This window comes from Festucalex cinctus, chromosome 19 (genome assembly GCF_051991245.1).
Source record: "Festucalex cinctus isolate MCC-2025b chromosome 19, RoL_Fcin_1.0, whole genome shotgun sequence".
In the NCBI taxonomy this organism is placed as follows: domain Eukaryota; kingdom Metazoa; phylum Chordata; class Actinopteri; order Syngnathiformes; family Syngnathidae; genus Festucalex; species Festucalex cinctus.
This window is the reverse complement of record NC_135429.1, coordinates 18,452,431-18,462,247: the sequence shown is the minus strand read 5'-3', so window position 1 is coordinate 18,462,247 and position 9,817 is coordinate 18,452,431. Positions and strand designations below refer to the sequence as shown.

At 42.2% G+C, this 9,817-nt stretch overlaps 2 non-coding genes across 2 annotated transcripts; both read left to right on the top strand.

Annotated features, from left to right (window-relative positions):
* Nucleotides 1–8,345: 8,345 nt before the first annotated feature.
* trnav-uac (transfer RNA valine (anticodon UAC)) lies at nt 8,346–8,418 on the top strand. Its single transcript has one exon. It is a non-coding gene; the product is annotated as a tRNA-Val (tRNA).
* Nucleotides 8,419–8,636: 218 nt separating this feature from the next.
* Nucleotides 8,637–8,709, top strand: trnav-aac (transfer RNA valine (anticodon AAC)). Its single transcript has one exon. It is a non-coding gene; the product is annotated as a tRNA-Val (tRNA).
* Nucleotides 8,710–9,817: the final 1,108 nt, after the last annotated feature.

Below are 9,817 nucleotides of genomic sequence, written 5' to 3'. Positions count from 1 at the left end.
GTATCGCCATTGTAACTTATGTAACATATTATGATAATTCAGAGTCCTTCAATGCCTGACGTAGTAGCCTATTACCTGAACACATGACTAACGTATGCCCTAATAAGTAACTTCATAATTCACCACTTGTATGATATGAGGTTGTAATAGAGGAGTCAATACTTACTCTGAAGACAACCGACCATCCGGCTCAGCTGGCCTGGAACGCTTCTTCCAGTTTATTTGCGGAATGTTGAAAAAGGTCCGCAGGACACCAGCGTTCAGGAGTGCAGGAATGTCGTCGTGTTTTGTGATGCAGACAGGAGCTGCCGCGCTGGCCTCATCAACAGGGCCGGCGCTAGCCATTTTGGTGCCCTAAGCATAAATGTTTTGTGGTGCCCCCCACCCCACCCCCAACCATCCGTCCCCACACCCCATCACCCCTCCCCTGGTAGAAATGAACAATATCTGAGTATTTGTCAGTTTTGCTTTATTAAGTAAGTAGGGCTGGGTTTGAAATATCGATATATCGCTATCATATCGATACACCTTTTCATATCCCAATATCGATACATAAAGCCATGTATCAATATATCGACCCCCCCATTTTTGTCAATTTATTTACACAGCCTGTGCTGTGGTTGTAATTTATTTAAATTATTATTTATTGTTTTTAAAAGGCCATGTTAAATGAAACAGATTAATGTAACTGCAATGGATTCAATTCCTAATGTAAATATTCATATTCTTACTAATGCATTAAATTAGAGCAAGAAGTTTTTACTCTTTGCAGCATTGGTACTTTTGACTGTCTAAAATATGTGCTGCATGAATTCCTCAACTGAATCGAAAATCATTGTGAATCATGAATTGAATCGGGATACTCGATACTCGATACTCGAATACTCAAATAAATAAAGCTAAATGAATTAAAATAAAACTCAAAGCCACTACTATTAACAAATAAACATCTGGAAATAAACAAAGTACAAGCAAGTTAGTAGAGGCCCTACAGAGGCATGTCTCCATTTCTGGACTGCAAAATCGGCTATCAGGTCATCATATGACAGCTTTTGTGCAATTTCCGCATTTATGTTAGGGTATGAAATGCTCCTTGAACATATTGAAGCATTGATCCTGTATTCATAAATACAAGACAATATTCAGGGATTCTACAATGAAATATGGTTTTGAACCAACCATGGTACAAACATTTTCTAAATTGATTAGGATTATGGTATTGTGCAGGCCTATATTTAAAACACAGGTACATGAAAATTTTAATAATCTACCTTTTTAAAGAAGGACTGATAGGGCACTATGTAAAAATTCTGGACATAATGTTAAAACTATGAATATGAAATGAGGAAATCTACTTAGCCTTAAGATGATGATGATGATTATTATTATTAGAACTATTATTATTATTTTCAAATTACTGACACGACGAAAAGGAGGTAGGACTCAGACGCAGAATTAAAGTTGGCCAACAAGGCTGCAGCTTTAATCACACGAAAACCAAAACACCTCTTAAAGAGGGAAAAAAGTCTGAACAAAAAGAGCTCCAAACTGGAGATACAAAAAGGGCACTCAAAAACAGGGACAACAAAAGGCGCTCCACTAAGGAGGAAAACAAGGGGCAAACTAAGGGCGCAAGGCAAGGCAAGGCAAGGCAAGGCAAGGCAAGGCAAGGCATAGCATAGCATAGCATAGCATAGCATAGCATAAAACTAGTGATGTGCTTCTCGGGTCGAATCCCTGAAGCGTGTGCCGAGTAATGCAGATGAGTGGTTCATGAACGGCGTGTCAGTGTGTGTGTTGATGACGTACGTGATGACGTTTGAAGCCCCACGAAGCAGGTGTACCACGTGACTGATTCAGGAAATGATTCGCTAGGTTTGAGTGTAGTTCGAAATAAAAGCGGCAAAGAAACGCTATGGATTCCCCTTCACTTTTTGTGTTTTCGGGTCCCTTATTGCGCTACTTTTTTTGCTTTTGGCATTCGATTTGACGAACTTTTTGCGATGGAACCAACAAGAAAGAAATTTTCCCTTTCTTTGGGAGCACTTTGAGCAGATCTCACCTCAGAAGGTAATGCACTGCAATTACGCTACTGTAGCGAGCAGTGACGGGAGTCGGAGGCAGAGTGTTGAAGTCCGGAGCCAAAGACCGGCGGTTTATTGATATCAGCTTCTCAGCGTTTAACAGCAACAACAACTCACTCTGCGCGAGGCTCACAGACCTACCAACATTTTGTTCTTTTATCCTTTCATCCTTTCATCCCAACAAACTCCCCCTTCGTCCCAACGTTCCGTGGGTGAATTATGTTCTAATCACTACACTACTATTTTAACAGATTCCAAAAATAAAATTAAATAAAATGTGACAACACATAAAATTCACATTTTTCTGTTAACAGTTGAAAGTCCCCTTCAGTCCTGGAATCACAGAAATATACGCGTCCAATTCTATACAAACTTGCTATCTCATATCGATGCACCCCTGCTTCATCAGTACCATGTGAAAGAGTTTTTTTCCAAAGCAGGTGAAATTCTCTGCAAAAACAAACAAACCGCCTGAGTCCAAAAACTTCGGAAAAAATATTGTTTTTAAATAAAAATGAATAAGCACTTTATTTTACCTCATTTCACATTTTCACTTGTTGCATAAGTGCAAACATAGACAAAGTAACACAGAACAATTCATGTTAAAACACTCTTCAAATATATATTCTTTTGTATTTAGAGCATGATTTACACCCCACCATTTTATTGCATGCACCAAGCATGTTATACATTTTCTGTCCACATGATGGCGTAGTCGAGGAAATGAATCATCTTGAAGCCCCTACGTGTGTGTGAAGCATTTCACTGCAGGGCTTCACGGGGCTTCATTTTGCCATCACTACATAAAACAAGGACTGTGGTACGAGGGCTGTGAGGACGCTTCCATGCACTGAGATGTGACACTTCGGCCCTGAGGGGAACGTGCAGGTGGCTTTTATTGTCAGGGTTGATTGGAAGCAGGTGGTGGTGATCATGGGCGTGGACCGGTAATCAGTGAACTGCAGGAAGGGTAAGTGTCCTGGGGTGAGAAGGGAATCAGAATATCAAAATAAAACAGGAAACATGACTATGAAAATAAAAGCATGGGCCGTCACGCCGGTGGCGGCGTGACAATTACACTTTCACCAGTACATGCCGCTCTTGGCCTAGGAACCTCTTGAAAATGTCGGCATACTTGTTGGCGTTCCATATGAAACAATATTGTCTCGTCATATTCCATTTAACATACCGTATAATGAACGTGCTGGTCACAACCATTCCACTGCAGCGTTTTTTATTTTATTTTATTTTATTTTATTTTTTGCTAACTGTGGTCATGTAAACGTAGCTGTTACAAAATAAACAAACAAATTGTCATTGTCATACCTGCAAGTGACGCGCGAGCATCATCTCGTTTTTTCTTTTCCTCTTTTCCGCCCCCAATTCTTGATGCCTTTTCGATGACATGTTCAGACATCCAAGAAGAAACTTCTGCCAAATTTGCGATTGAAGCATAAGTGCACCCCACCCCCTCCCCCTTTCTCTAGTAGTTTGCTCCGTTGGAGCAAAGGTGCAGCCACCCCCACCCCCATTCCCTAGTACAGTAGTTTGCTCCGTTGGAGCAAAAGTGCACCCCGCTCCCTAATAGGAGCAAGCTACTAGGGGAGGGGGGGCACCAACGTAGACCGGTGATACCGCTCGTCAAGTAAATAATGCTACGTTATTTTTTGTATTTATTAACATGCTGTACAAGCTTTTATTTTAAATATTAGACACTGATATTCTAATTACTAAAATGATTATTTTTACGGGCTTGTTTGTTTTTTGGTGCCCCCTTCGGCAGTTGATGCCCTACGCGCAGTGCGTGGTAAGCGTATGCGGAGCGCCGTGTCTGCTCATCAATCCTAAGGTTTTGCATCTGTGGCATGATGAGCTCCCATTCACGGCAACAGTAGGATTCGACTTCTGTCGGCATGAGTTCACAATTCGAGCAAGTACACCACCATTTCTCAGTCACCCGCTCTCATATGGCTGAGGCTCCAGCAACAACCAATTCTCGATCCCTCCTCTCACTCTGTGTACGTTGTAAATCCATCTGACGAATTTCGACATCAGTATATTCGGGTTCATAAAGATACCCCCTTGGCTCAGCGTTAAAAACATTTTCTTCTTCGTCAGTATCGTAGTCAGACATGTTACCGTGACTTCTCGGAGTTATAATTACGGCGGAAGGCTACTAGCTGCATGCGGGGCGCCGCGCAGTGATACGAACGAACAGAAAAATAGTACCCGGCGGTAATGGCGTCTGATTTTTTCGGGAAAAGAGTATTGTGTTGCAAATGTGTCACTCTTTTGAACACAACTTGTTTGGGAAGAAAAATGCTTTATTTATAAGACCCCAGCTAAGCTGCCGGGCTATTTTCTTCTCGTCCAACACCGGAGCCGAACTCTTGTCACAGAACACTGTCAGTGAAAAGTCAGTGATGATCGCACACACTGGAAGTGAGGATGAAATAGAGATTTATGTCAAAAAATCCGAACTATCCCTTTAAAGAAATTTGAAACTTTGAATTAAGTAAGTAATGATGGTTTTCAGCAATGATGATATTGTAAAGTGTGTAGAGGCACCATTTGGCAAATTGCCAAATGGGGAAGGCCTTGATATCACCCTGATAGTAGAAGCTTCTATATGGAAATGCAATAATTTCATGACTTTCTAACAGAGTAAGACCGGTAGTAATTTAAACCTTATTGACTGAATTTGAAAATACTTACTAGGAGTTAAATGTTCTAAAAGTTCATTACTGTGGTGTTTGCATTTACTAATAGATTTGGTGTGACTCATGCAGATCCAGATTAGAGAACATCAAATTGCAAGAAACAGCCTGTACAATGTTGTTTTGAATATAGTCCTAAAGTTTGTATAAAAGATTGGTTACACGGAGGAATGTTTTCCTAATTGAATTCTGTTTTAGCTCCTGCTGTGATTGAGTGTGAAATTTAACAAATTCTCCCTCACCAGAACATGATACGTAAAATAGGCATTGAAGGGAGAAGATTATTAATTAAAATGGTTTAGAAGGCAAACATATTATTAGTGGTGAGTTATTTAAAATAAATGAATAGCTGAGATTTGTATTTGATTAAGATGAAAAATGGCATTTAGAATTGAATTTGAATGTTCTTAAAAGAGCACAATTATTAATAGCTGCTTTTCTACCAACAAGCCCAGGATCTTTGAGTTCTGGGTTAAGTGAGTTTTTGGCTGTAAAAGATCAGCAGGGAATTTAGAATTGTGTTTTTACAGTGTCTTAGAGTTACTGACCCCTCAAAGTAACCAGCCTAGGTTAGCGAGACCCTGCTGCCAAGATAGTACTTGGATGCCCCTTGGGGAATTTTAATGACCCTGGTAATTGTTGTTGGTGGAAAAACGCCCATTTATTTCAACAAGGTGAACATAAAAAACAAAGATGAAACGAAACCAGTAAGCAGAATTATATTAAATGGGATTAGGCCTAGTCTTGGTGTCTACATTAGATGGGAACATGGTAATAAAAAGATGGAAAGCTGAGTAGAAAAAGGGATATCTCAATGTGAAAGGTGTAGGATCTTTGCATTTTTACGACGTAGTATATATCCTAAATAAATTCTTAAATGGGAGCTGACGCCGTATTACAAAAAGCGAGGGAATTGATTGTAAAGAAGGGAGATAGAATGGGAGATGACAAACTATGTCACTCTGAGCATCAATATGAGAATGAAAACACACAGTAGTCACAGTTGACTACTTGTACACTGATGATGAGTTTGATGCAGTGACACTGCATATAACAATTATGGCAGAAGAAATAGAAATGACAGAACTTTTGTTTTTGTTAAGGTTCGAGGGCGCAGGAGGAGGACCCGAGTGCAGAGACGGGAGGAAGGCAGAGTCACTTGAGAGTTTTTAATCAGTCAACACAGTAGTGAGAAGTAGAGCAAGGTGGGGGTCGAGTCCAGGCAGGTGATAGGTGATCCGCAGGCGGGTTGGCTTCGGCAGGCAGGTAAACGTAGGGCTTCAGCAGGTGAAGGAGATCTGGACAGAGAATGATAATCAAAATAGGTTCTACACAAAGGCAGGCAATGAGCTGGAAGCAACTGACTGTATCACAGTAAGAGTTGATCTGGCGCTGGAGTGGAGTCCAGGGCTGGCTTTTCTAGGCTGTAGATTGTGATGACGTGCACCTGGCTCCTGCTCCAACTGTGCCTCCCAGCTCACACCCACACACACAAGTCCTCATCTATACACGTGTCTAAGGCCTGTTGCTCCTTCGTCCACGGGAAGGCAGTGTTGCATTCTCCATTGAACGGGAACGAGCCGTTTCTTGTTTAAAATTGGAAATTGAAAAACAGAAAGGGCGGCACGGTAGTCGAGTGGTTAGCACGTCCGCTTCCCAGTTCTGAGGTCTCCGGTTCGAGTCCAGGCTCGGACCTTCCTGGGTGGAGTTTGCATGTTCTCCCCGTGCCCGCGTGGGTCTTCTCCGGGTACTCCGGTCTCCTCCCACATTCCAAAGACATGCATGGCAGGTTAATTGGGTGCTCCGAATTGTCCCTAGGTGTGCGTGTGAGTGTGGATGGTTGTTCGTCTCTGTGTGCCCTGCGATTGGTTGGCAACCAGTCCAGGGTGTCCCCCGCCTACTGCCCAGAGCCAGCTGAGATAGGCGCCAGCAGCCCCCGCGACCCTTGTGAGGAATAAGCGGTCAAGAAAATGGATGGATGGATGGATGGATGGAAAAACAGAAAACGAGCTGTTATCTGATCCTCTATTATGTGTTTATTTTACACAAGTCGCTTCTCTTGAGCTTGTTTTGCCTTCACTCGAATGACATTCTTCTACTCTTACCTCTTTGGATGCTGCTGCGTTAGTGGCGTAGAAGAAGAAAATTTAACAGCAGAAGAAGAGTTTATTTCAAGAAACGGCTCGTTCCCGTTCAACGGAGACAGCAACGAGCCGGTACAAAGTGAACGATGAGAGCCCCCATAAAAGCCGGCTCCGTCATTTTCCCTCGCTTTCTCTCTCTCTCTCTCTCTTCCCATGTCGCTCTCTCTTTTTCAAGCGTCTGGAGCGAGGTTTGGCTGCGCTGCAGAGACGAGAAGGGAAAGGGGAGGGGAGAGGGCATGCAGTGAATGTACTGCATGCGAAGCACATGCTGGTGAGTAACTTAATAATGCTTGTTTTGTTCGCCGCTGCTGTTGCACTTAAATTACTACTTACTCGTTTTGTTATTTGATTGTTATTGGTCTTAAAGTTTAAATATTGCTGCATATTTGTTTTTTTCTAGCCCTTTTATCCATCTATTTTCTTTACCGCTTATTCCTCACAAGGGTCGCGGGGGGTGCTGGAGCCTATCTCAGCGGGCTTTGGGCAGTACACGGGGTACACCCTGAACCCCAGTCTTCCGCCTGATAGGTGGAGATACTATCCACTATACTAACGAGGAAAGGACTGTGTGTTTGCTACCTGGATAGGCGTAGAGGGAAAACTGTCACTAAAATCCGGAATGCCAGCCAGCTATGCTCTTTGCCAACCCTGTCAGCACGTGAAACTCCAGTGTCTGTTTCCATGGTTTAGTGGTTATCACATTCGCCTTACACGCAAAATGTCCCTGGCTTGAAACGAGGTGGAGACAGCGCAATTTTCTTTGTATTTGCAATGAAAACTGAGTATACAAAAATTGAATTGCACATGCACTCACCTGCCAGTCAGGGAATCAAACCCCAGTCTTCAGCGTGATAGGCGGAGATGCTAACCACTATACTAACGAGGGAAGGACTCTGTGGTCGATACCTGGACAGGCGTCCAGGGAAAACTGTCACTAAAATCGGGAATGCCAGTACTATACTAACGAGGAAAGGACTCTGTGTTTGCTCCCTGGACAGGTGTAGAGGCAAAACTGCCACTAAAAATACCAGACAGCGATGCTGTTTGCCAATCCTGCCAACAGGGTAAATGACAGCGTCTGTTTCCATGGTTTAGTGGTTATCACATTCGCCTTACACGCGAAAGGTCCCTGGCTCGAAACGAGGTGGAAACAGGGCAATTTTCTTTGTATTTGCAATGAAAACTGAGTATCCAAAAAGCAGATCACACAGGCACCACCTCCCCGTTGGGGAATCGAACCCCAGTCTAACGCGTGACAGGTGGAGATACTATCCACTATACTAACGAGGAAAGGACTCTCTGTTTGCTACCTGGACAGGCGTAGAGGGAAAACTGTCACAAAAAATGCCAGCCAGCTATGCTCTTTGCCAACCCTGTCAGCACATGAAACACCAGTGTCTGTTTCCATGGTGTAGTGGTTATCACATTCGCCTTACATGCGAAAAGTCCCTGGTTCGAAACTGGGTGGAAACAAGGCAATTTTCTTTGTATTTGCAATGAAAACTGAGTATACAAAAATTGAATTGCACATGCACTGACCTGCCAGTCAGGGAATCGAAAACGAGTCTTCCGCGTGATAGGCGGAGATGCTATCCACTATACTAACATGTGTAGAGGCAAAACTGTCACTAAAATCAATGCCAGACAGCGATGCTGTTTGCCAATCCTGCCAACGGTAAATGACAGGGTCTGTTTCCATGGTGTAGTGGTTATCACATTCGCCTAACACGCGAAAGGTCCCTGGCTCGAAACGAGGTGGAAACAGGACAATTTTCTTTGTATTTGCAATTAAAACTGAGTATCCAAAAACTCAATTGTACATGCAGCCACCTCCCCGTCAGGGAATCCAACCCCAGTCTTCCACGTGACAGGCAGAGATACTACCCACTATACTAACGAGGAAAGGACTCTATGTTCGTTACCTGGACAGGCGTCGAGGGAAAACTGTCACTAAAATCGGGAATGCCAGCCAGCTCTGCTCTTTGTTTTTTGTTTTTTTACCATGTTTATTTAGAAACGTTTTCAATGAACAACATACAACAAGCAGTGACAATCAATTTCTAGTAATCAACTGCTTTCAAATGTCACCTTGACACCCAAGACAAACATGTACACACACCCACAACCAGAGAAAGAAACAAAAAAACAAAAACAAAAAACAAACAAAAAAAAAAACAAAAAAAAAACAAACAGGAAAATTAAAATCACAGCAAAAAAACTGTACATCAATTTGTACATTTGTAAACTCTGCACGAGTACAGTTTCCAAAAACATATACTATACATATTCCCATACATACATATAAAGACAAAAACACATTGAAGTACTTATCCAAATTTTCCCTTTTTTTTCTATACCAAAGTCCACGTATACCTCAAAAGATGACTGAAGAAAAGGAGTAGGGGTCTAGCTTAATTTCAAGTGTTCTAAAATTGGCTTCCATGCAATGCAAAACTTTTGGGTGTTCCCTGATACCTCATATCTCAATTTTTCTATGTGTAACACTCCTATAAATTCCCTAAGCCAAGTTTCAAAGTGGGGTGGGACGTCAGACTTCCATAATTTTAAGATACACCTTTTGGCTATTACCATGCCATAAGCAACCACAAAAGTCTTACCATGACCCAATTGTTGCAATGCATCCGAGAAACCAAACAGAGCAATCATGGGGTCAGGGTCAATGGTTAATTTGAATACTTGAGAGTACCATCTAAATATTGAAGACCAAAAACCTTGAATCCTTGGGCAGAGCCAAAATTGATGTGCTAATGTACTATCCGCTATCTTACATTGTTCACATAGAGGTGATGTTTGTGGGAATATTTTGTTTAACCTCACCTTTGAATAATGTAACCTAAGAACTACTTTATAC